General features: G+C 53.3%; 1 pseudogene; it reads right to left on the bottom strand.

Annotated features, from left to right (window-relative positions):
- Positions 1–282: 282 nt before the first annotated feature.
- LOC127046394 (shootin-1-like) overlaps positions 283–27,657 on the bottom strand; it is a 51,925-nt pseudogene continuing 24,550 nt past the window's right edge.

Here is a 27,657-nt window from a genome sequence, read left to right on the forward strand (position 1 = left end):
TCTGCTTTAGCCTTGTAAATAACTCTCACTTCTTTTTTCTTGGTTAATACATCTTTAATTCGTTATAGGATTGGCTACAAGCACTGTCTTTGGCATAGGATCTCAGGTGCAGTTGATCTGCTGTAAGTGACTGGTCCTTTTGGACTGGGAGTAATCTGAATACCATTGTGATTTTTGGTGTAAGGGACCTTCTATCACAAAGGCAGGCTTGTCTGCGTGGCAAGACAGACCCGAATGCCCAAGGGTACTACTGTCTGCGACTCCATGTTAAGGCTGTCACAGTCCTTGAGGAGTTGGTGAAATGTGGACACAGAACTCACAGCCACCTTGGGGTTTGTGCCCTGCTTCTTCACAGTCTGCCCTGAGGTGGTTACTCAGGCTCGTGAGCCACCCTAGGCAGCTTGACAAGCCCCACAACGTGTGAACTGCCGAGTGATCTGAGCTTAGTACATCCAAATTCAATTTCTGTCTCTTTAGCCCCTTCTTCTAACAGGTTGTCTAGTTAAAAGGTACAGAACTCAAATTTCAAATGTGGGGCTTCTTAGAAGGACACTCAGATCCCCCATGATGCTCAGCTCAGCAGCTGACTGGGTTCTGCTGGATCTATTCTTGTCAGAGCAGCTCGGTTAGAAAAGAATGGGCTCGAAAGCTGCAGCCTTCTTTATGTGCAGCCCAGCAGTCCTCAGGAAGAGTGTGAAATTATGTCTGGCCTTTGAAAGAGGAGGGATGGATGATCTTTACAAACCACTGTCAACAAAACCACGTTCCACTGGCCAAAGACAAATCCACTCTAGGACCACAATATGAAGCTTTTCAGTGTTAAGATTCCTGACCGCACCTCCCAGCTACAACCGAGGCAAGCAGAGCAAGCTAGTATGCGTAAGCGAGCAAGCTGTGCATCTGGCTGCACTTCGTGCTAACAAGCTCGACTGGAGAACTGCATCCTCAGGCTGTGCTCAGGATCTGAATGTTTGCGTGCCTGAAAGATACACAGGTGGGGCAGGTACTGCAAGGAGCATCGGCAGGGTGTGAGACCAGGCAGCCATGCAGTGTCTTGTGGTGCAACCTGAAAGAGAGGCATGTTTAGAACATTAGAACAAAAGCATGAGAGTCCATTTGCAGTGCGGTAGTGCCAGGAGGCAGAGATTGGGACCACACTGTACTGTACCAACATGTCATAAGAAACAGACCTTGCTATTAAACAGGCAAAAGAAGGACTATTATCCCCATTTTATGGATGGGAAACTGAGGCACAGAGAGACCAGCACACTCAGTGCTAGAGCCCAGCACTCCAGAGTCCCATGCTAGAGCCTTACCCACACACCCATCCTCCCTTTCAGAGATGTAGCTTATGCACAGTAACTTCACCAAACTCCCACAAATATAAGTCCCAACTGAATCCCCTGGACAAAACTCTGGCCTCAGTGGCACAATTCCCATTGACTTCGCTAGGGCCGGGACTCCACCCCACTGCGGACACCATCAGTCGCCTGTGGCAGGGATATCCCTGGAGTCCCAGATGGCAGCTGACAGTCTGTAACTGGCGGGGAAAGGAAAGGCTGGGCTATAGCAGGCTGCCGAGCTGCTATGTGCTAGTCAATGCTCAAGGCTGACACAGAGCCAAAGAAAAGTTCTGGGACCAGATCCTGGCCCACTGAAGCCCATGAGAGGTTTGACATTGCCCTCAGAGGGCACAGGGTCAGGACCCAGGCTGGCAGCCTCCATACTGGACATTGTCCCCAGACACCAAAGAGGAGCGATTGAGAAGTGACCACAACATCAGTCTCGACTCACGATCTTCTGCCGTAGCAACCAATCCGTGTCCTCTCATGACCCCTCCTTTCATCCTTTGTATGAGGTCACTCTTTTTGGTCATAGCCAATAAACGGCCAGCTCCAGGAGCGCCAGCATCTCCCAGCACCTATCATGGGGATGTGGGGGCTTAGCACCTTTCTGGATTGTATCCACAGCCTCTGATCTGCGCCCCCTGGAGTCAGTGCCAAAGCGCTCACTGAATTCCATGGGAGCTGATGGTTAGACTGGAAGCATCTGGGGGCAGGGCTCTCTGCCATGTTCCCAGAGCCTGGGGTGCTGCAGACAGCCCTAGCTGGTCTCCCTCTCTTTGCACTCCAGAGTGCTTTGCAGCCCCATTATTGAGGTCATCTGCCCTTCCACCACACAGAAACTGTCACGGTTTGGTGTAACAGGCACATGCTAGCCTCTGGGGAAAATACTGAAACTAACCAGAACGAAATGCACAGAGAATGACTGTTGTAACACACTTGTGCAGCATGTCTGGCATCCCCGCCTTGCGTGGCTGGTCTACCCGGAGGATAACCACCTACTACTCCTGCCTGTTAGTGGAGTTACTCCTTTAGCTCAAGTGGGAGGTGCCTGTGCTTCAGTGCTGGAGATCCCAGATCCAATCTTTCCTAATGCCCCAATGAGTTGGGTTGTCATGACTGTTTCTTACAGGATGGCTGGTTTTCAGGTAGTCTCTCTCTATGCCAGCTTGTCCTCTGCTTCATTCAGGAGACCCAGTTGCCTGCTTTTCTGAAGGTGCACCGATCTTGCTCTTAACTGGACAACAGCTACAGTCTCCTTGGTGCATGGGCTGGACATAGCTTTGCAAATTTCACTGTCACCTTAGAAAATAAGAAAGCCACATAGACATTGTGTGACAAGACCGTGTTTCACAGAATGCTGCTATTCTGACAGGGGGCTGGAACAATTTGTATAGTGGGGTTCTGAGAGCCATTGAACCAAACTGTAAACCCTGTATTTAATGGAATCCACTTCAAGTCCGGGGGTGCTGCAGCATCCCCCTGCACTCGTAGTTCCAGCACTTATATATTCTGAGATTCCACAGCTGTCAAACCTGCCTCCCAACAGTGGCTAAAATCAGCAGCCACTCAAATATCTTGCCCTGATTAGTTCTGCTGAATCATCCCTGTTATGACAGACTGGTCACAGAAATAGGACTTTACTCATCCCTCATCTGAAACTTACAGTTTTAAGCAAAACTAACAAATAATGAACTGATGAGAATATTTTGCATCAGTAGATCTCCAAGCACTAAATAAAGGTTGGTCAGTATCATCTCATTTTATAGATGGACAAAGAGAGGCAAAGTGACATACCTGGGACTGCCCAGCAAGTCAGTGGCAGAGCTGCAAACAGAACCCAGGAGTCCTGGATCCCAGAGCCAGGGCTCCAATAATTAAACAGCCCCTTAGCCTGAGCCAGCTGACATGGGCTGGCTGTGGGTGTTTAATTGCTGGGTAGAAATACTCAGAGAGACCTACAATGTGGCCTCTGTCAACTCTCTCTCAAATAGCAAGGTGTGGCCTGCCCCAACCACGGCTCCCAGCATGCAGTGCTCCTCTAAGCAGAAGGTTGCTCTGACCGTGGAGGAGCATGCTGGGACCTGGTATTGCAGCAGGATGGCTTCCTGAATTGGATCTGAGAGACCTGAGGAGGAGTCACTGCACCTTGATTCTGCACCTCTTTTCTGAGCTCGTCCCGCAGTGGCGAGGGCTGGGCGGGAGTGGAGGAGTCCACCACCCTGCGCCGTCTCTGCAAGATGGACTGCAGCTGGTTGTCGTTGATCTTCTGGCTGTGTTTACTCCAGCTCTGTTTTCTGACCGGCCTTTTCATTGTGCCCTGACGAGAGAAACCGGCTCACCTTAGCGGATGGCTCAGCCACCGAGAAGCACAGTTCCCACCCACCCAGTGGCTGCGTGTGCAGTCATCTCAGTTCACATTCAGGGATGCCCTGGGACTGAGCCTCCAGTTGCTTAGAGGGGCTGAACTTCCCAGCAGGGCTGCGTGGACCAGCAGTGAGCTTTGAACCTAGGGCTAAAGCTTGGCAAGGAACAAGCTTTGCGGTTTGGTGGCAGTTAAAAAAAAATTGGTATGGATGGAACCGAATCTGACATTTTGCAAAATTTTCAGCAAATCAGATACACCTGTTTCAGGTTTGTGGCAGAGAGGGGATTTGAACCTGCATGCCCCATGCGAGTTTGCTAACCACTAAGTTAGAGGCTGGCTCTCCATGTGCGTGTAGGGGCTGCATGACCTTCTCTTCCTTCTCTGACTGTTTTGGGCATGGCTGAAACTATTTATGTCACATTTGAGAATAGTTTCCAGTCACCCAAAGCTACATTTTTCTTCAAATTAACTATTTGTCCAAAACCAAAAAAATGTCCCCTGCTCAGACTTCAACCCCTTGAGCTGACGGAGATGCTCCACTGCGGTTGGGGGGGGAGGGCATATCTACACTACAATCTTAAGTTGACCTAGGTCAACTTCCAGCCTAATTGCTGTGGTGGCTGATGTCCACAGTACCCTCCTGCTGGTGGGGCGCGTCCTCACCAGGAACACGTCCACTGACTGAGGAGGGGCAGTGTGGGGGGCTGAGCGCCAGGGCTCTCCACTCCAGGCAGATCCCCTCTAGGAGCCCAGCTGCCACATGGGGCCTCTCTCTCCAGTGGGGAAATCTGCCCCTGGAGGCTGGTCAGCTGCTGTGTTCCCCGGAGGGAGTTGGGACCCCGGGGGTCAGCAAGGTTCCCAGTGGAGAGCCCGGGTGGCAGCCTGGCTTGCAGTGGAGACCCGGCAGCAGCTGTCTGGGGAGCCGGGAGCTGGCTTTCTTAGCAATTTTGGAGCCATGAAGTTGACAAGACAGCTAATAGTGGTATAAGTAATGCAGAGTCTACACAGACACTGCGTCACTCTAACGACACCAACACAAGCCCTACACCGCTCCTCGAGGTGGAGTTCTATGCTGGTGTAGTAGGGAACTTACATCGGCAGGAGCAGGGCTGTAGCGTAGACACTGACGTAGTTAGGTTGACATAAGCTGCCTTATGTCAAACTAACTCTGTAGTGTAGCCCAACACAGCAATAGCAGGCTATTATCCAGCTGCAAAATCGGTAAGCGACACATGGTAACTGTGATAAGCTTTCAAGCCAGAAAACACCCCCACATACAACTCTCAGTACGTCTAGCGAGACAGGTTCACAGGCTGTCGAAGAGGAGCCCGGGTCAAGGTCAAAGCTCAGTGGATGGCACTACGGCCTCTGCTGTCAATCTGATTCTGTGGATTTTCCAAACCCAGGAAAATGAAGTGATGGCAAAATTGTACAGCTTGCTTTCTTTCCCCCCTTCCAACATGTGAACAGGGCAGGGATCATGCAGTAAACAGCTGGATGTTTCAGGTCCTCCCAGCGTGAGCCGTTCAATATCCATTCATACATCGTACTGGGGAAACATCAAACCTTCCAAAGCGGAGAGACACTTTTATTTTTAATTTAATATTTTTAAAAAGGGGAGGGGGGAATTGAAACTCACACCAAGAGTTTCCAAGGCGGGGGGGGGGCAGAGTTCATTTACAACAAAAAAAGGCTCCCTAATTTGCACACACTTAGAGCACAGCTTCAAGGCCCTGTGGTGTGCAGCCGGGGTAGGAGGGTCAAGGCATGTGAGTAAAGTTAAAAATCAGGCTCTCTACACGGAGTGAGCGCATTATAAGGGCCCAGAGGAAAAAGGAGCAAGGAAGAGGGATGAAGGAGGAGCTGCTTAAGCGTGATGCACATCCTGCTACTCAGTAAGGGAACGGCTCTGTCCTGGAGTAGCTTGATGAAGGCACATTCCTGCAGGATGGGGGGCTGCCCTGCATGCCCCACTGTGCTCAGCTTTCTGCACCTATCCCATCCTGGGTGCAAATGTAAAGGGTTCTCCTAGGCACCGGTGCCTTTCTGCACAGCAAGCTGAAGGCTAAAGTTGCTTACCAGGATCCCTTGCAGCTCCATCACAGTGCTCTTGCGTTTGCTGGCTGCTGTTGCGCGATCCTGAGAGGGGAGATGTCTTGAGAGAGGATTCTGCTTTCCCTCCCCCAGCACAGACACACTCGGTGCTCATATCCCAATGGCCCAGGGTCCTTCACCTTACTCCTGAGGCTGCCAAACAAGCTGGCCAGCTAGGGCTGGCATTCAGTGACATGGACACCCTTCTCCTGGAAAACCACCCCCTCACATCACATTGGCAGTTATCAGCTGGTAAAGAGCCTTGGCATCTATCCGCCCCGTGCCGAAGTCAGACTGGTGTGCCAGAGGGGAAAGGTTCCATAGCCCATTCCCCAAGCCCGGGCCGGCTGGATCTGGGGCCCTACAGATGAAAGGCCCTGTCCCATCCCTCTATTTCCCTCCTGGAGCCAGCCAACTGCCCCGTGAACCCATGGCTGGATTGGAACTAAGGCGAAAGGCCCAATACCCCCCTCCTTGACTCCCCTGCCTCAGCCATCACCGTGACACTGGCTATTACAAGCACCACTGATATCAGGGGGCTGCACTCCCCGGATGCCAGGGACTAAAGCCTCCCTTCCTACACCCCAGTGCCACTGTTTACCTGGGACAATGCAGCCCCGTCCTTCTTTGCTGGTCTCAGGGCAACCCCGCTCTTGATCCTGGCCATCATTTCCTCCACTGCTCGAGCTTTTACGTCATCAGTAGCAGGTTCGCCTGCAGGCACAGGAAGAATGAAGCTCAGTATTATTTGTATTTCTGCAGTACCTGGGAGTCCCAGTCATGACCCAGGCCCCCGGTGCGCTAGGTGCTGTACAAACACAGAAGAAGATGGGGCCTGCCCCAAAGAGCCGACATTCTAAATATAAGACAAGAGACAACGGACGGAGACAGACAAGGAAACCATGAGACAGCACAAGGAAACCATGGGACAGCAGTGGTCAGTATGACGGGCAGTGGTCTCTGCACTTCAGCGGCCTGGCCATTGCCCTGTGTTTTATAGGCAGCATGGCAAAGGAGAGTTCTAACAGTGGATGATGAGGTGACTTCATGGAGGTTTATGGGGAGTGCATCCCAAGAATGTGAAGAGTGAAGGATCAAGGAAAATAAAATGGAGCCCATGTTTAAATCTTGCTCTATGTCCAACAGCAATGGAGGTGGTTCAGAGCCCCACTAGGAGGTCTGCGATCCTGCTGAGAGGCACAGACTGGCCACATGACATTGCAGGAACACAGGAACCAAAGGGACATTGGATGAAACTGGGCAGTGGCACAGCCAGAACTAGCAAAGGAAATATTTGTTCACACAATGTGTAATTAACCTGTGGAACTCACTGCCACAGGATGCCGTTGAGGTCAAGAGTTTACTAAAATTCAGAGAGGGGGCTGGTTGGTTCTATGGATAACAAAGTTGGAAGGGATATTAAACGTTATATTTCAGGCCTTAAGCTGATCTCAGTTAGAGCCAGGATGAGACCTAGTGTGTGGGGTGAAGGCAGGCAGTTTATTCCACATCTGTACTGTGGGTTTTACACCCTCCTCTGAAGATTTGGTGCTGGTGCCTGTCAGAGACAGGATCCTGAGTGAGATGGGCCATAGAGCTGATCCACTCTGGCAGTTCCAATGTAACGGTTTGTCCTTCTAGCGTGTCTCTCATCTGAGGATCTCCAAGCACGTCACACACACCAGCCTCACAACTTTCCCTCAGAATGACACAGGCATTGTCAGCCCTCTTTTATCTGGGGGAAGCCAAGAGTGGGAGGGACTTAGCCAAGGACACACAGCAAGCCAATGGCAGAACTCCTGGATCTGAGCTTTAAGCACAATCCCAGTCACTCTTGTATAGCCAGGGGTGGCTCCAGGCACCAGCACGCCAAGCGCATGCTTGGGGCGGCAAGCCACTGGGGGCGCTCTGCTGGTCGCCGCAAGGGCGGCAGGCAGGCTGCCTTCGGTGGCTTGCCTGTGGAGGATCCGCTGGTCCCACGGCTTTGGCAGACTTCCCGCAGGCGCCTTTGGCAGACCTCCCGACGAAGCCGCAGGGCCAGCGGACCCTCCGCAGGCAAGCCGCCGAAGGCAGCCTGCCTGCTGTGCTTGGGGCCGCAAAATGCCTAGAGCTGCCCCTGTGTATAGCTGCGTATGCTGGTAGCCTCTCTGCGCTTCAGCAGGGGAACTTGAAGGCTCCCTTCCACACTGGTTTAGTTCCCCCATGGATCTGTATCTATCTCTGGTACTTATCTGATTTAGTTGGGGTTGGTCCTGCTTTGAGCAGGGGCTTGGACTGGATACCGCCTGAGGTCCCTTCCAACCCTGATATTCTAGGATTCTATGATCTGCTGCCCCTTCCCAAGTATCTGAGCACCTCACAATCTTCATGTACTTATTCTCACAACCCATATTACAGGTAGGGAAACTGAGGCACAAAGCGACTAAGGCCCAATGGTTAAAATCAATGAGAGTGAGGTGCCTAAATACCTTGGAGGATCTGGGCCTCAGTGACTTGGCCATGGTCACACAGGGCATCAAACCTCAGCCTCAGGCTAGCACCATAACCACTAGACCACCTTGCCCATTCAGCAGCTGTGACCAGCTTGGCCCTGTTCAGTACATTCACTCCAGCACTCAAGCACCACTGAAATGGGCCAAGCCAGTGACACGCTGTATCCCTGCAGCAGCAAGCTGGTTTCCGCCTAAGGTCCAGGAGCCCTCCAGAGAGGCAGCCTGGATGATAAACTGCCTCGACCCCCATCACCTCCCCCTCCGTGCGGCGAGATCAGTGCCCAGGGGGATGAGAACACTTGAGAGCGCCGTGCCCCCACGCCAGCGGAGCGCCATGGGATTCGGCGTTAGTGCCGTGAGGGATGCCTCTCAAGTCAAGGTCGAGCAGCTGTCCGGGCTGGCTTACTGGGTTTCTGTTGCCGCATTCCCTTCCTTTGCTTGATCACCAAAAGAGGACTGGAAAGAAGAGAGAAGTATGAATCCGCTGCCATGGAGAGCACCCCGGGCCTCACCCGGCCCCACTCCGCTCCTCTGCCTCCATCCCAACCCCACCATCCTCTCCCAGCCCTCCAGCCCTCAATGTCCCCCCCAGCTCCCTGAAGCCCCCTGAGCAACACAGAGGAACCAGGGAGGGAGAGTCTCTCCAGAAAAATCCCTCAAAGGACTGAGTTAACCCTAGTGTCTTCTGTCTGTCCAGGTCGTTATATGGCCCCATCACCACAGAGCAGAGGGCGTCCCATAGCACTTCAAAGATGGCAACATTTTGTTTTTCTTTTCTGGCCCCTAGCTCAGGTCGGGTTTGACACTCAGGACAGGGTTCAAAGCCTGTGAATTGACAGAAAATTGGCACATGATGCCCCCCGGGTGGGAGCATGTCACAGATGAGGCCCCAGCTGGTGTTTTCTAGGACTCTCAGCCGCAGTCCTTGGTTTCTAAGGGGTGTCAGGCCCCTCCTGCAGCCCAGGAGTGGAGGTGCTGGAGGGCTGCTGGGAGAGTGGAAGCCAATGGAGGGTGCTTAGGAGTAACCCAGCGCTGCAGGAGGAGGAGGCAAGGGAGCACTTGCGCATCCCTGGATTTTCCAGCCGACGGATAGGCCATGGCTCGCTGGAGGGGAGTCCCAGGCCCCCACAATTACAGCTCCCAGACTGACTCCAGTGTGACCAATCCCCTGCCAGAGCCCTGCGCCCTGATTCACTGACCCACCAGAAGCCCAACACCCTACCCGACCTATGCCAGGCTTTCCAAATGCCCCAGTCCTTGGCCAGAACCCCTCATCCTCAACACATCCCTGGCACCCCCTGCCAGAGCCCCAGACTCCTCCTACCTGTCCAGACCCCCACACCACCTATATTCCCCATTTTCCCCACTAAAGTCCATGTCCCTGGTGCTCCCTTCAGAGCCCCTTCACAACTGCCCCTTGGCAAGACCCCCACATCCTCTGATGCCCCGAGAGAGCCCTCCATCCCACCATCCTCTTCCAGCCCTCCATGCCCCCCAGCTCCCTAGAGCACCCATGTCATAAACAGATAGCTAAGGGTTAATGTCTCTTTCACCTGAAGCACCTGACCAGAGGACCAATCAGGAAACCGGATTTTTTCAACTTTGGGTGGAGGGAATTGTGTGTCTGAGTCTTTGTTTTCTGCCTGCCTGCTTTCTCTGAGCTTTGGAGAAGTAGTTCTACTTTCTAATCTTCTGTTTCTAAGTGTAAGGACAAAGAGATCAGATAGTAAGTTATATGGTTTCTTTTCTTTGGTATTTGCATGAATATAAGTGCTGGAGTGCTTTGATTTGTATTCTTTTTGAATAAGGCTGTTTATTCAATATTCTTTTAAGCAATTGACCCTGTGTTGTATCATCTTAATACAGAGAGAGACCATTGGTATGTATTTTTCTTTCCTTTTTATATAAAGCTTTCTTTTAAGACCTGTTGGAGTTTTTCTTTACTTCAGGGAAATTGAGACTGTACTCACCAGGGAATTGGTGGGAGGAAGAAATCAAGGGGAAATCTGTGTGTTGGATTGCTAGCCTGATTTTGCATTCCCTCTGGGGGAATAGGAAAGTACTTTTTGTTTCCAGGATTGGAAACAGAGAGGGGGAGTCACTCTGTGTGGTTTCACAGAGCTTGTGTCTGTGTATCTCACCAGGAGCACCTGGAGGGGGGAAGGGAAAAAGGATTATTTCCCTTTGTTGTGAGACTCAAGGGATTTGGGTCTTGGGGTCCCCAGGTAAGGTTTTTCAGGGGGACCAGAGTGCCCCAAAACACTCTAATTTTTTGGGTGGTGGCAGCAAGTACCAGGTCCAAGCTGGTAACTAAGCTTGGAGGTTTTCATGCTAACCCCCATATTTTGGACGCTAAGGTCCAAATCTGGGACTAAGGTTATGATATGAGTAGCAGCGGTGGGATATAGACAGAATCCAGAAGCCAGTAGGAATATTATATGTTTCTCTTCTCTGCTAAGGGCTTTTTAGCAGAGAGAAACAATTGGTTTTAAAAGGGAACCAGAGAGAATTTTTTTTTCTGCTCTCTCTGGCAGTTTGTGGCTTGCATGTTAAGCGAGAAGCCATTACCAAACTGTTGAGGGTCTTTTGTCATGCAATAGCCCTCCCATTAGGAGGCAAGTACCAGCACTTATATGCATGCAAATAAAGTGGTTTTTCTGGTTTCCCTTCATTGAACATTAGCTAGAGAGAGAAAGGGAAAAAAAAGCACTGTTGCTAGGCAGACTTCAGGAGGCAACAGAACCTGCAGTTCAGAAGATAAACACCAGAGGGCACCCCAACACAAGAAAACAGGAACCATGCCTTCTAAGGCAAAAATTGAGGCCGAAGAGCAATTCAAAGAAGCTGAACACAGGCGAGAGATGGAGATGAAAGAAAAGGAAGAAAGCATGAAACTGGCAGCCTTCCAAAGAGAACAGGCAGCCCAAGAGGCAGCACACAAAAGAAAACTAGAAGAAGAAGAGGTGGCCTACCGAAGGAAACAAGCAGAAGAAGAGTTGGCCCACCGCCGAGAAATGGAAAAGCAACAAAAAGAGAATGAAGAGAAGGAAAAACAGAGAAAACATGAACTGGAGTTGGCAAAAGCTGGGCTGCATGTGCCAGCCAACCCTAACAACCCGGCGCCAAATATTGCTCCACAGCACAGGAAATTTCCCACCTACAAGGCAGGTGATGACACCGAGGCCTTCTTGGAAAATTTTGAAAGAGCCTGTCTTGGGTACAGCATTCCCGAAGACCAGTACATGGTAGAATTAAGGTCACAGCTCAGTGGACCTTTAGCAGAGGTGGCAGCTGAAATGCCTAAGCAGCAAATGAATGACTATAAACTTTTTCAAACCAAGGCCAGATACAGGATGGGGATAACCCCAGATCATGCCCGTCGGCGTTTCAGAACCCAAAAGTGGAAACCAGAGGAGTCATTTCCCAAACACGCCTACTACATTGCAAAAAACTATGAGGCCTGGATAACAGGAAACAACATTCAAACCTTGGAAGAACTGAACCTCCTCATACAAATGGAGCAGTTCTTGGATGGTGTTCCTGAAGACATCACACGGTACATACAAGATGGAAATCCCAAAGATATCGCTGAGGCGGGGGAGATTGGAGCCAAATGGATGGAACTGGCAGAAAGCAAGAAAGCTACTGTCAAGGGGAACGATTACCCCAGGGGGCACACAGACCATAAACCCTACAACCGAGGACAGCCAAAGACCCCACATACCACCCAAGTAAAGCCACAGATACCCTACCCTTCAACCTCACCAGTCTCCAGTAACTCACCTCGACCCAGTGACCCATCAGATGGAAGATGCTTTAAGTGTAATGAACTGGGACATATCAAGGCCAACTGTCCAAAGAACACCATGCGAGTGCAATTCATTACACCACCATCACACCAAAGATCCCCAGGCCCGGATGCCTCTCAAATACCCTTGGAGCGAAGGGAAAATTTGAGAGTGGGCGGAAAGAAGGTTACTGCGTGGAGAGACACGGGGGCACAAGTGTCAGCTATCCACCAATCCTTCGTTGACCCCAAATTCATCAACCCAAAGGCCAAAGTTACAATTTACCCCTTCATGTCACAAGCTGTAGACTTGCCTACAGCTCAACTGCCTGTCCAGTACAAAGGCTGGTCAGGAATGTGGACTTTTGCAGTCTATGACAATTATCCTATCCCCATGCTACTGGGGGAAGACTTGGCCAACCAGGTGAGGCGGGCCAAGAGAGTGGGAATGGTTACACGTAGCCAAACCAGGCAAGCTTCCAGACCCATTCCTGTTCCTGAGCCGTCCACAGAGGCCCCGTCTGTGTTACCAGAGACCCAGACAGAGGTAGTGGACCCGGATTCCATGCCTACCACTGAAACAGCCACAGCATCTCCAGTCCCAGGCCCGGAACTGGAACAGCAACCAGCACCAGCAAGTGCAACCACATCTTCAAACTCAACGCCAGAGGGCGCCAGCGAGCCAGAACTGGCAGAAGCAAAAGACAGCCATACCCAAAAGGCTCAGCCAGAGCCTGAAATACCCTCAGGTGCACCAGCGGAGAGCGGTTCACCAGCAACGGAAACAACCCCATCACCTACATCGCTTCCAGAGGGACCAAGCCCAAGTCCACAGTCTGAGGAAGAACTGGTGACCCCAGCCTCAAGGGAACAGTTCCAAGCTGAGCAGGAAGCGGATGACAGCCTTCAGAAAGCTTGGGCGGCGGCACGGAGCACCCCACCGCCTCTCAGCTCTTCTAATCGATCCCGGTTTGTTATAGACCAAGGACTTTTATACAAGGAAATTCTTTCTGGTGGACACCGGGAAGAATGGCAGCCGCAAAAACAGTTGGTGGTTCCAACTAAGTACCGGGGGAAGCTCTTAAGCTTAGCCCATGATCATCCCAGTGGCCATGCTGGGGTGAACAGAACCAAGGACCGGTTGGGGAAGTCCTTCCACTGGGAGGGGATGGGCAAGGACGTTGCCAAGTATGTCCGGTCTTGTGAGGTATGCCAAAGAGTGGGAAAGCCTCAAGACCAGGTCAAGGCCCCTCTCCAGCCACTCCCCATAATTGAGGTCCCATTTCAGCGAGTAGCTGTGGATATTCTGGGCCCTTTCCCAAAAAAGACGCCCAGAGGAAAGCAGTACGTACTGACTTTAGTGGACTTTGCTACCCGATGGCCAGAAGCAGTAGCTTTAGGCAACACCAGGGCTAACACTGTGTGCCTGGCCCTAACAGACATCTTTGCCAGGGTAGGTTGGCCCTCTGACATCCTTACAGATTCAGGGTCTAATTTCCTGGCAGGGACCATGGAAAAACTGTGGGAAACTCATGGGGTGAATCACTTGGTTGCCACCCCGTACCACCATCAAACCAATGGCCTGGTGGAAAGGTTCAATGGAACTTTGGGGGCCATGATACGAAAATTCATCAACGAATTCTCCAATAATTGGGACCTAGTGTTGCAGCAGTTGCTGTTTGCCTACAGGGCTGTACCACATCCCAGTTTAGGGTTTTCACCATTTGAACTTGTGTATGGTCACGAGGTTAAGGGGCCATTACAGTTGGTGAAGCAGCAATGGGAGGGGTTTACGCCTTCTCCAGGAACTAACATTCTGGACTTTGTAAGCAACCTACAAAGCACCCTCCGACACTCTTTAGCCCTTGCTAGAGAGAACCTAAAGGATGCTCAAGAAGAGCAAAAGGCCTGGTATGACAGACATGCCAGAGAACGTTCCTTCAAGGTAGGAGACCAGGTTATGGTCTTGAAGGCGCAACAGGCCCATAAGATGGAAGCATCATGGGAAGGGCCCTTCACGGTCCAAGAGCGCCTGGGAGCTGTAAACTACCTCATAGCATTTCCCAATTCCTCACTAAAGCCTAAAGTGTACCATGTTAATTCTCTCAAGCCTTTCTATTCCAGAGACTTACAGGTTTGTCAGTTTACAGTCCAGGGAGAGGATGCTGAGTGGCCTGACGGTGTCTACTACGACGGGAAAAAAGATGGTGGCGTGGAAGAGGTGAACCTCTCAACCACCCTGGAACGTCTGCAGCGGCAACAAATCAAGGAGCTGTGCACTAGCTTCGCCCCATTGTTCTCAGCCACCCCAGGACGGACTGAACGGGCATACCACTCCATTGATACAGGTAATGCTCACCCAATCAGAACCCCACCCTACCGAGTGTCTCCTCATGCCCAAGCTGCTATAGAACGGGAGATCCAGAACATGCTACAGATGGGTATAATCCGCTCATCTACCAGTGCGTGGGCATCTCCAGTGGTTCTGGTACCCAAACCAGATGGGGAAATACGCTTTTGCGTGGACTACCGTAAGCTAAATGCTGTAACTCGTCCGGACAACTATCCAATGCCACGCACCGATGAGCTATTGGAAAAGTTGGGACGTGCCCAGTTCATCTCTACAATAGACTTAACCAAGGGGTACTGGCAAGTACCACTAGATGAACCTGCCAAGGAGAGGTCAGCATTCGTCACCCATGCGGGGGTGTATGAATTCAATGTCCTTCCTTTCGGCCTTCGAAATGCACCCGCCACCTTCCAGAGGCTGGTAGATGGTCTACTAGCTGGACTGGGAGAATTTGCAGTTGCCTACCTCGATGATGTGGCCATTTTTTCAGACTCCTGGCCCGAACACCTACTACACCTGGAAAAGGTCTTTGAGCGCATCAGGCAGGCAGGACTAACTGTTAAGGCCAAAAAGTGTCAAATAGGCCAAAACAGAGTCACTTACCTGGGGCACCAGGTGGGTCGAGGAACCATAAACCCCCTACAGGCCAAGGTGGATGCTATCCAAAAGTGGCCTGTCCCACGGTCCAAGAAGCAGGTCCAATCCTTCTTAGGCTTGGCCGGATACTACAGGCGATTTGTACCACACTACAGCCAAATCGCTGCCCCATTGACCGACCTGACCAAAAAGACCCAGCCAAATGCCGTTAAGTGGACTGATGAGTTTCAAAAGGCCTTTACCCAACTTAAGGCAACGCTCATGTCTGACCCTGTGCTCAGGGCCCCGGACTTTGACAAGCCATTCCTAGTAACCACAGATGCATCTGAGCGTGGTATAGGAGCGGTGCTCATGCAGGAAGCAACAGATCACAACTTCCATCCTGTCGTGTTTCTCAGCAAGAAACTGTCTGACAGGGAAAGTCACTGGTCAGTCAGTGAAAAGGAATGCTATGCCATTGTGTACGCCCTGGAAAAGCTACGCCCATATGTTTGGGGACGGCGGTTCCAACTACAAACTGACCATGCTGCACTAAAGTGGCTTCATACTGCCAAGGGGAACAACAAGAAACTTCTTCGTTGGAGTTTAGCTCTCCAAGATTTTGATTTTGAAATTCAGCACATCACAGGAGCTTCTAACAAAGTAGCTGATGCACTCTCCCGTGAGAGTTTCCCAGAATTCAGTAGTTAAAAAGTGTTCTTAAAATGTAAAAGTCTGTTAGTTATATACTTAGGAGTATATGTAAAGGTGTATGTGTTGTATTAATCTGTTTATTTTCAAGTTCTAGAAGGAAATCGCCGCCAGTGAGCTTCCCCACTGTCTGCAATTTGGGGGGCGTGTCATAAACAGATAGCTAAGGGTTAATGTCTCTTTCACCTGAAGCACCTGACCAGAGGACCAATCAGGAAACCGGATTTTTTCAACTTTGGGTGGAGGGAATTGTGTGTCTGAGTCTTTGTTTTCTGCCTGCCTGCTTTCTCTGAGCTTTGGAGAAGTAGTTCTACTTTCTAATCTTCTGTTTCTAAGTGTAAGGACAAAGAGATCAGATAGTAAGTTATATGGTTTCTTTTCTTTGGTATTTGCATGAATATAAGTGCTGGAGTGCTTTGATTTGTATTCTTTTTTAATAAGGCTGTTTATTCAATATTCTTTTAAGCAATTGACCCTGTGTTGTATCATCTTAATACAGAGAGAGACCATTGGTATGTATTTTTCTTTCCTTTTTATATAAAGCTTTCTTTTAAGACCTGTTGGAGTTTTTCTTTACTTCAGGGAAATTGAGACTGTACTCACCAGGGAATTGGTGGGAGGAAGAAATCAAGGGGAAATCTGTGTGTTGGATTGCTAGCCTGATTTTGCATTCCCTCTGGGGGAATAGGAAAGTACTTTTTGTTTCCAGGATTGGAAACAGAGAGGGGGAGTCACTCTGTGTGGTTTCACAGAGCTTGTGTCTGTGTATCTCTCCAGGAGCACCTGGAGGGGGGAAGGGAAAAAGGATTATTTCCCTTTGTTGTGAGACTCAAGGGATTTGGGTCTTGGGGTCCCCAGGTAAGGTTTTTCAGGGGGACCAGAGTGCCCCAAAACACTCTAATTTTTTGGGTGGTGGCAGCAAGTACCAGGTCCAAGCTGGTAACTAAGCTTGGAGGTTTTCATGCTAACCCCCATATTTTGGACGCTAAGGTCCAAATCTGGGACTAAGGTTATGATAGCCCACAATGCTCCCCTTGGCCTAGATCTCTGCACTCCACCCCCAGACGGTCAATGCCCCTGCCAGGACGCCGTATGCCCTTTGTCCCCCCACCCGTAACTCCATGTCTCCCCTGTCGGCAGGCACAGAATCATGCAGGGGAGGAGCATGAAGGTACAGGGAAGCTGTGTGGGACCCAAGGCTGGGAGAGCAGTAGATAGGGCTGGGGGCAGATGTAAATTGCATTTAGTGCTGGTTACAGCCCTAGAGGAAGACCCCTCCCGCCCCAGCAATCTGTAGCAGGGCAGGCTCCCCCACTTGCCTATGTACAAGGGGGCTGGGGTCCCTGATCAACCAAGGGGGAGACCCATCTCTGTGGTCCAGTCTACCCTTGACTACCCACGTAGAGAGTAACTGAGCTGAGACCCAGCAAACTTGTTTCACACAAGCCACCTAATATCAGAACTTCCAGTGGCTGCTGACCTGACGGAGCCAGGCAGCATGAAGGTAAGAGGCTGTACAATTCCTTATCCCCCTGGGCTCCCCATTTATCCCCGAGGCATTCACAGCAAGGTTTCTCACCCCGTGGCTCATGACTCAAAATTGGGTTGCCAGAATGTGTCAAAGAAGGGGGGTGGGCCCTGTCTGGGGACCCCAGAAGTGTGTTGCAGAGCCTGCCTTGTCTTCACCCTGCAGTGGCAGCTCCTGTGGCTCCAGTGGGCTGGCTGGGCTCCCCTGCCCGCTCTGGGTGTTGTGACCCAGAGCACGAGGTTGCAGCACAGCTCAGGTTTGGCCCAGCCGCCCCCCTGTCATGGTGATGCAGGCTGGCCGGGCCAAACCGGAGCAAGTGGCGCCATGGCCCCATGCGCTGGGCTGCAATGCCACTCTGGCTGGTCCTCGGTGGGGGGCTGGACCAAACCTGCAGCACCAGGTGGTCGCAAGGCCTGGAGTGGGGAGTCTTGCAGGACAGGAGCCGTCGTTATGGGAGGCCAGGGGTACTTATTAGCACTTTACATTAACCCATATGCTGTATATCATGGGTAAGACGCAGTTACTAACCCAGGTGGCTTTTGCACTAAAGGTATCGAATGGCTCCCGAAAAGCCATCCACGGTTACCCATGGGTCCTGAGTAGAGAAAGGCTGAGAACCGCCGGTTTGCAGAAAACACTGGCACAGGCATACGCCATGCATGGACTAGGCGTGTGCCATGTCCCCCCCAAGTGGCTGGGCTCTGACTGACAGCCAGCTGCTGAAACCCCGCTAGAGGAACGACTCCCTTAGGGCCAGCGGTCTCTGTAGGGGAAGGTCTGGGTGTGGGTGGTACTTACTCCACGGGGGCGGAAGATGCTGGCAGTGGCAGAGGAGGTGGGGGTGGTGGGGGTGGGGGAGGAGCCACTTCTGGCGAAGCGGGTTCAGAAGGCGGGGCTTCAGCCCTCTCCAATTTCTCTTCTAGCACCGCCACTGAAAGGGAATGCAGGTAGGAATACAGTCAGCACGTGGTGGGGCCACAGATCCTGGGCTAGATGGCCCAGTGGTCTGACCCAACAGGGCTGTTCTTATGTCTCCCCCCTCGCCGAGATGCTGGCCTGTGGAGAACCGGCCTTGGACAGCTGGCTCGTCACACGATGCTGGCTCCTCCGTTCTCTTCCCAGCTGCTAATTTGCATTAAAAAACACACCACATCTGTTTGGGGCCGAGAGTGAGGGCTGGACGGAGCTGACGCGACTGTACATGAGAAGGGAGGTGGGGGGCCATGGAATGGCAGGGGCAGGGGAAGCAGGGCTGGGCGATGGGAGGGGACGGGAGGGGAGGCTGTGGGGGGTCGAGCTAAGAAAGAGATCGGCCCAAGTCACCCCCTGCAATCGGATCCGCATGCCCCCAAAGCCTGGAGAGGTTTGAAATCCAGCTCCAGTGCTGGGGTCTCATCCGCACAAGGGGCTGAAGCCCCATCTCTGGGGCTCTGCACAGCCTTAGACGTGGAGGCCAGGGGAGGGTCTGAGGTTCTGAACTGCATCGCTGGAGTCCAGCAGCTGTAACGTCCCCTGTAACACCAGGCCCACTCACGAGAGGATGGAGAGACCCTCGGCATGGATGGCTCTTGTACAGCCAGCCCCCTCGCCAGGAGTGTCCGTCAGATCCCAGCAGGGAGCGAGTGGGGGCTGGGTGCTAATCGCCAGGTGGAGGGGCCAGCACAGGAGCAGTGAGGAGAGCATGTACCTTTCCCTTCCAGCACCATGTTCCTCTCCTCTGCCTGGTGCAGCTTCTCCCCCAGCTGCAACTTCTCTGCTTCGGCTGCAACCAGGGCTGCTCGCACGGCGCCCAGCTCCTCCTGGCTCCCCTCTAGCTGCTCTTCCAGACCCTTCACCTGAGGGCAGAAGAGGAGTGCAGGGGGCAGGAGGGTTGGGAAGAGCTGGCCTTGTCCCAGTCCAGGAGTCCCCCAGTCATCCAACTGAGAGACACGCTGTTCTCCCTGGCCATCCCCCCAGGGAGCCACACCAGCACCAGGGCATGTGCCTGTGGCCATGGCCTGGCTGCTTGGCGAGAGGTCACTCAGGACACCCATGGGGTTGCCTGGAACGTACAATATTACACGTTCCATCTATCTGTGTGGTTTGTTCTAGGACCACACAGGGAGGGGGCAGCCAAGCAGGGGTGACCTGAGCATATGCAGGAGTGGGGCTCTTAGCCTGGATTGCCCCATTGAGCAGGACATATGGGACCACTCCAGCGTCATTAGCTTGGCAGTTTCCCCTGCGACCAGGCTGAGCTTGAGAGTCTGGCTTGGCCCAGGGAGGATCTGAGTGGGAAAGACTGGAGCCAAGAACTTTACGGGATGTGGGGGATAAACAGCCAGTCTCCAGACACCGTGGCAGAGGGGGAGGCAGGGACTCCTGCGGAGCAGGCTGAACCCCAATGCCCATAGCTGAGAGCGTCTGGGATAAGCTAGGTCTCCCTGTGTGTGTCTATGTTGCACACTAAGCCGGACTCTGACTCAGGTTTGGGCCCAAGCCCCACTTCTGTCCACACACACCTCGGTCTGATTTGGGTCAGCGAGCACCTGGGACCCTGCTCCTAGGACCTTGCTGGGGTGGGTGGGTCAGAGCCCAGATCCTGCTGGCTGCTGTGACTCGGATCCAGGCCCTGTCATTTTGCAGGGCCTTTTGCAGACCTGAGTCAGGAGGCACGCGCAGTGCAGTGTGGACGAGTTAGCACGGCTGTGAAGTCTGGCTCCGGCCACTGCATACCCAGGTTTACAATGCAGCGTGGACGCTCAGCAATGCCAAGTCACAAGCCCGGGTCCCCCAGACCTGGATTCACAGTGCAGTGCAGACCCCCCACCCCCCTCCACCAGTCTCTGGGTGACAGAGACGTGGGCTGACCCTTCTGCTGGGCTGTGTCCATTCAACAGCATTTGGGGGAACAGGCTGTTGGGTCTCTGTAGTCCCTGCTGGTGGCAGCTCCGAAGGGCAGACTCCCAGGGCCAGATCCCCTGGGACCTGCTGGGCAGTCACGGGGTCACACAGGGCTGGAGCCAAGGGACTCGGCCTGAGAGTGGGAGAAGGGCAGGACTCCACCCTGGGGCAGGTGGCAGCCTGGGGCCTGACCCTGGGAGGTGGGGGGAGCACTCAGAGAGAAGGGTTTGAGGTGCAGCTAGCCCTGACCCCCGCCCCGGGAGCCACAGGGCTCCAGAAGGGAAGAGGGTGGGGCTGACAACCAGCCCTACTCCTGGGTGTCGGGACCTCCCAAGCTGCAGCGGGATACTCCTCATAGACTCATAGGTCAGAAGGGACCAATATGATCATCTAGTCTGACCTCCTGCACAAGGCAGGCCACAGAACCCTACTCATCCACTTTTATAACAACCCCTAACCCAGGACTGAGTTATTGAAATCCTCAAAATTGGTTTGAAGACCTCAAGCTGCAGAGAATCCACCAGCAAGCGACCCATGCCCCACGCTACAGGGGAAGGCGAAAAACCTCCAGGGCCCTTGCCAATCTGCCCTGGAGGAAAATTCCTTCCTGACCCCAAATATGGCGATCAGCTAAACCCTGAGCATGTGGGCAAGACTCACCAGCCAGCACCCAAGAAGGCCTAGGCCTTTCAGAGAGCAGCTGGGGTCTCCAGGGAGGGGGCAGCTCACGGCCAGACACCCCCCTCTATGCTACCACCACTATGGAGCAGCAAGCAGCTGGGTGTCACGGGTGCATACAAAGGTCCCTGCTGCTCTATAGGGAGGGGCCATAAGGAGCCCCACAGCTCAGTACGCAGATACGGGGCGCAGGTGGGGAGGGGGTTGATGATCCAGGAGAATGCCGGGGTTAGCCCAGGCTGTCCCTGGTTACCGAAACAGTCTCTAACCTTTTTCTGGTGCTCCCGCTTGGCTTCCTCCAGCATCCCAGTCAGGCTGGCCACCTCGTTCAGGGCCTGGAGCAGCTGGGCGTTGGGGCCCACGCTCTGGAGCAGGATCATGCTCTGCCTGTTGGCTTCCTTCTGCTTCACCAGCATCTGCGCCCAAGAGATCGGGGTGGGTTCAGTCGAGGGCTCATGGGTACCGTATCCGCCGCTGAACTCAGCCCGCTGGCAGAGTGACCCAGCCGTCCTTCAACGCCTGCATCGACGCCGCTGTTCCCACGGCCCCTCCCAGCTCTGCCCCCCAGGGGCGTCTGGCGTCACAGCACGTGAGGTGACTCTGCTGCTTTTGGAACGGAGCAGTCACCAGGCGCCGTTCCCGGCTCTGCCACTGACCAGCCGGGTGACCCTGGGCAAGTCTCTTCTCCTCTCCGGGGCTCGCTCTGCATCTGTAAGGTGCTTCCATTGGGCAGCACTTGGAGAAGAACGCGTGGAAGGTGCTGGGCCCCGTGGCCCATTCCAGGCAATAGGAGGCTTCCGCTAACTTCAGTGCACACTGGGCCAGGCGCTTGGAGAGGCAGGAATTTGTACTTTTACTCCTGTTAGCCCTAGGGCAGGGAGTCGGGGCCTATCTCCGTTAGCCCTGCCCGGCCAGCCCGGCTGTGGGGCAGGGAACCGGGGCTGTCTCTGTCAGTCCCGCGTGGCCAGCTTGGCTTCAGGCGAGAGAGACAAGGCCTGTCTCCGTCAGCCCCACTAGGCCAGCTTGAGCAGGGAGTGGAGCCCAGGGCTGGGATAGCAGGGGGCTGCAGGACAGGACTGAGGGGCATGAGCCCCGCTGGGGATGGAGGTTGAGGAGGTGAGCCTAGGACCGAGATAGCAGGGGTGCTGCAGGACAGGACTGAGGGGCATCAGCAGAGCTGGGTGTAGGATCCAAGGGGTGTTCTCCTTTCCTCCTACCCCCACACCTTCCTCCTCTCCCTCATCAGTCCTCGCAGCAGCCCCTGCACAGGAGATCGCTGCCCCTGCGCCATCCTGTACCTTGTGGGCAAAGGTCTCCGCGTGCTGCCTCAGGTCCTGCTCCAGCTCCAGCTGCTGCATGGTCTCGCTGTACTCCTAAGCGATCATCTGGGACACTGCCCGGGGGAGAAAAGCCATCATTCAGCCTCTCCCCACATGCGTCTCCGAGGCATCAACCACGGCACCGACCAACCAATCACCGGCTCCGTGAGACACCGGGGTCAAATTCAACCTTTGGCTTCTAGAGGCGCAGAACCCGCATGGGCTGGAGCAGTGAGAAGGGACTGATCCTTCCCTCCTCCCTCAGGACAAATTCCACCGCCGTCATTGGGAGCTTTGCCCGAGTAAGAACTGCAGGATCAGTAATACACCAGCAGTTCTTAGACCTGGTCCAACTGCCCAGCCCTCACTGGATTGACAGTGACCTGCCCCAAGGCCTGGTCTACACTATGACTTTAGGTCGAAGTTAGCAGTGTTACCTCGATTTAACCCTGGACCCGTCCATACAACGAAGCCCTTTTTTTTTTACTTAAAGGGCTCTTTAATCTAACTAGGGGATTAGCGCTGAAATCGGCCTTGCCGGGTCAAATTTGGGGTAGTGTGGACGCAATTCAAGGGTATTGGCCTTCGGGAGCTATCCCAGAGTGCTCCATTGTGACCACTCTGGACAGCGCTCTCAACTGAGAGGCCCTGGCCAGGTACACAGGAAAAGGCCCGTGAACTTTTGAATTTCATTTCCTGTTTGGCCAGCATGTTTGCAGCATGATGTGCACATTGCAAGGGCACGTTGCCCAGCCCCTACTTTGTGAGAAGTCTATGACCATGTCCCTCTCGTCACCGCGCTGCTGTCGCCTCGCCTGGTTTTGAGCGAAACAATTGTCTGCCATTGCTCTGACGGAGGAAGGGGCAACTGATGACATGGCTTACAGGGAATTAAAATCAACTAAAGGGGTGGCTTTGCATCAAGGAGAAACACAAACAACTGTCACACAGAATGGCCCCCTCAAGGACTGAACTCAAAACCCATGGGTTTAGCAGGCCGTTGATTTCACAAAACAAGTTGGGTCAATTTCTTGTTTTGATCCATTTATCTTTTACATCTTAGACTGGCAGCAGATGGCACAGTACAACAGCAAGCCGTCGTCATCTCCTGGGTGCTCGGCAGAAGATGCTGCATTACGATTGCTAGCCATCATCATCTCCTGGCTGCTCTCCAGAAGATGGTGCAGTATGAGTGCTAGCCATCGTCATCTCCTGGGTGCTCGGCAGAAGATGGGAAAGACCTGGCTGAGTCACTCCCATGTCTGTCAAGGTGCCCCTGACCGATCTCACCTAGGTTGGTGAAAAGAGCATCCAGGAATATGATGACGATGGCTACCAATCGTAATGCACCGTCTGCTGCCAAAAGGCAATGAGGAGTTGCTGTGTAGCACTGCAGTACCGTGTCTGCCAGCAGCACCCAGGAGACTTATGGTGATGGAGCTGAGTGGGCTCCATGCTTGCCATTGTATGGCATCTGCTCAGGTAACCCAGGAAAAAAAGGCGCGAAACAATTGTCTGCCGTTGCTTTCACGGAGGGATGGAGGGAGGGAGAGGGGGGCCTGATGACATGTACCCAGAACCACCCACAACACTGTTTTTGCCCCATCAGGCATTGGGATCTCAAACCATAATTCCAATGTGTGGTGGAGACTGTGGGAACTGTGGGATAGCTGCTCACAGCTACCCACAGTGCAACGCTCTGGAAGTCGACGCTAGCTCGGTACTGTGGACGCACTCCGACTTAATGCACTTGGAGAATTTTGTGTGGGGACACGCACAATCGACTGTATAAAAACACCAGCAAAGAGTCCTGTGGCACCTTATAGACTAACAGATGTATTGGAGCATGAGCTTTCCTGGGTGAATACCCACTTCGTCGGATGCATCCAACAAAGTGGGTATTCACCCAGGAAAGCTCATGTTCGAATACATCTGTTAGTCTATAAGGTGCCACAGGACTCTTTGCTGCTTTTACAGATCCAGACTAACACGGCTACCCCTCTGATACTTGTTTAAAAACAATTTCTGAATAACCGACTTCTATAAATTCGACCTAATTTCATAGTGTAGACATACCCCAAGACTCTACCCCCTAGTAAGCTCCCTCCTCCCCTTTGACCAGTTCCTACCCCTGCCATGGCCAGGCCGATTCCATGGGTGTGTCCCTTGCGTGGCTGCAATAAACACAATGTGGGTTGAATGTAACAGGGAGCGATAGCACGACCAGCTCAGCTGATGCCCCTCAGCCCTGATCTGCAGCTCCCACTGCTGCAGGGCTGCCAGCTCTCATGCCTGCATCCCGACTCTCAGGATATTTGGGGGGGTGAAGCCCCAGTTCCTGGAGTCAGGTGAGACTCTCAGCTATCAGAGCTAGCACGGGTATGTCTACCTGAGCTGGAGATTACACCTCCTGCTGCAACGTAGCCATCACTTGACTCTCTCTGTGCCTGAACAATGGGTAACAACACTGCTCTACCTCACAGGGGCCATGGAAAGATGATAAGTCCTATAGGTAGGTTCTTGGATGGGCTCAGACAGGAGTTCTAGCAATGGATTTTCATCAGGTGCTCGATGGGACGTGTGATTCCCAGTCACACAGGTGCTTTGGAGAAGGTATTCGGAGCACAACAGCTAAACGTCTAGGTACTCATCAAAATAAAGCCACTGATCCCACCCCTCCGCCCCCCAAGTTCCAGCCGAGCTCTGGGAATGAACCAGTGATGGGACACGAGGAGTAAGCAGAGGGGACAGGACGCAGAAAGGAAAAAAACGACATGGAAGCAGGGCCACAGGAAACTTCATTAGCCGGGATGGACCTGGCCCAAGTCGTGCTCGGTGACCGGGGCTTGGAAAATGGGGGCAAATGTTCATGATACATTTCAAAAATTCAGAACTGGATTTTCATTCCACCGGTTTCCAAAAGGCCCAGTTCTCACTTCCCAGGTGGGTTTTTTTCTGTGAGAAAACCTCGCACTGACAATATTCATTTTTGAAAATGTTCTGATTCATCTTTTTCGGGGGGTTGGGGTGGGGTGTTATGTTTTTTCATGTTTCTCTGGTTTTCCTCCCCCCCCCTTTGGCATGGAAAAGGGTGGGGGAAAGGAAAAATGCTAAACTGAAAAACAAAGAAAAAAACAAACAAAAATGGCTAAAGTTTTCAATCATTAGTTTCACTGGACAACAAAAGGAAAATTAAAAAAAAAAAAGGGTTGGGAAACTTGTCCATGTGGCAGGAAGGCCAGTGTTTCACTGAAAACACGGCCCCGGAGAGGTCTGAAGCAGTTCTGTCCACGACCGTGCAGCGGACTCACCTCTCTTGTACTGCTTCAGGGCCGTGTGACTCCAGTCCATGGCGGCCTGCAGGGACCGCCTCTCTGCTCGCTCCTCTTCCACCTGCAGTGGGACACCCGGTGTTTGCAGCCGGTTCTTTATTTGCACCAATCTCAGCCCCATTGACCTCCGTGGCAGTGGGCTTGAGCAAATCCTGGGCTTAATCCAACCCCGGCACCTATGGGAGGGCAGCGTTCATCCCAGGGGAGGGCAGGTGGCTGTGCACAGAGAGGCTTTTGGATCTGGCAGGCTCCCCCCTCCTTCCCTGGCTCAGACGTCCAGGGAATCTGCACCCAAAGAGCTGTGAGGACAGTCAGGCACCGGGAAGGCTTGTAACTGCACCAGCTTCCTAAGGCAGGTTGAAGGCTGACTCGGCTGAGGGTGGCACGGAGTGAGCTCCGTACTGGGCTCTAAGGGGCTGGAGCTCAGGGATGGTCTGTGTCAAACCCTCTGCCCTTAGCGGTGATACTGAAGCCATCACTCTGCCCCTAGGAGAAAAGTTCTCGCTGTGAAAGGCGTCTGCTGCTGGCTTGTCCTGGCCAAAGCCAGTGGCTTAGACTGAGCAACTGCCAGCATCAAGGTGCCTTCAGCCAGCTCGACCTGGCCCCTGGGGACTAGCCCTGGTGGAGGGGGATCCTAAGCAGGTATGGAGCCAGCGTAGGTGGCTCTGCGTCACCCCCTGGGGTGAGCTGGAGCTCTGCTGCAGTCTGGCTATTCCCAGATGCAACAGTGGCCCATACAGGCCATGGGCAGCTGAGTGCAATTCAGGGCAGCCCTCAGGCTGCTCTATACTGTGGTGAAGGGGAGTTGCCCTGGGCAGCCCCAGCATTGGGGACACACAAAGGAGGAATCTCCCAGCCCCCTGGGGCTCTGCGCCAAGGCCAGGAGGAATTCAGCCTTTATTTTCTGACATACACCAGTACAAACCTGTTGAGCTCAGGGGAGCTATACCAGACTGACCCTAGGGTGAGTGAAAGGGGAGCCAGGCCTGGGCATTCCCCAGATAGTGATGGGGCCAGCAGCTGAGCCCGCCACCTGTGCACTGATTATTGATTTGGATTACGGTACCACTGAGCACCTCATCATGTAGACATAGTGCGAAGTGACAGCCCCTGCCCCCGCGAACTTACAATCAGCATGTCAGGCTACAGACAACAGGCGGCGACAGACAGGGGAGCACAAGGTAATGAGAGGCATCAGCGAGGGGAGTGGTGGTCTGAGCGCAGCAGCGGCTGAGCTCAGCGAGCACTGCGGCCGAGCAGAGTGCCAAGAAGGGTCCGGCATCGGCTCTGTACCTGGTCCCCGAGCTCTCTGATCTGGCTCTGCAGCTCCTGCACTTGGATGGTGAGCTCCTTCTTCTCCCCCAGCAGCCTGGAAACCTTTTCCTGCAAATCTGGAGCCAGACAAAGGGAAATAAAATGAGGTGGCTTCTCCCTCCTTGCTTCGTGCAACAGACGCTGGGCTCTACGGCAGCCAGGCCTGAGTGGAGGGCGAGATCCGCTCTGTGTCTACAGGCCCTTGCTTTCTGTCTAGGGCAGGCCGTGTGCTTCAGACCATAGCTCTCCTAGTATGCTTTTCATACACCGCTCTCAGGAAGGTGGGTCACTAGCACCCTTCCCGTTTGACAAATGGGAAACCGAGGCACAGAGCAGGGAGGTGACTTGCCTGAGCTCACTAAGCACCCGTGTCATTGCTTTATCCACTGGAGCATGCTGCCTCCAAAGCAAAGTCATCCTAGTCATCGCTGAACTTTGTGAAGGGAGAGGACGCATGGGGCCACACAGGGCTTAAGGGGGCAGGGCTGTGAGAGGGAGAGAGGGGCATATGAACGGGGCCTGGTAGGGAGATAGGCCTTAGGTTACTCCAAGCATTTCCATGTTCCTGGGGAAAGGTGCCATCCTGGCAGCTCTGACGACTGCAGGCCATACCCAGCAGGTAACGGAAGCACCACCATGGACCTGGTGGAAGGTAATGGATGCACACCCATTGGTGACCTGGAGAAAACCCCCCTCAGACAGGAAGAGAAGTCAGTATCCATGGCTCAGGCTGTCCTCAGCCTCTCTAAGCAGTGCCCCAGCACCATGGTGGGTTTTGGGATGTGTCCAACTGCCTGCCAGGAACTGGAATGAGACCCAACAACTCATTGCATATAAGCCACCAAACAGCCAGCAGCTGCATACAGCTCCTACCGGCCTGTG

This window comes from Gopherus flavomarginatus, chromosome 3 (assembly GCF_025201925.1).
Source record: "Gopherus flavomarginatus isolate rGopFla2 chromosome 3, rGopFla2.mat.asm, whole genome shotgun sequence".
NCBI classification, from domain to species: Eukaryota; Metazoa; Chordata; order Testudines; family Testudinidae; genus Gopherus; species Gopherus flavomarginatus.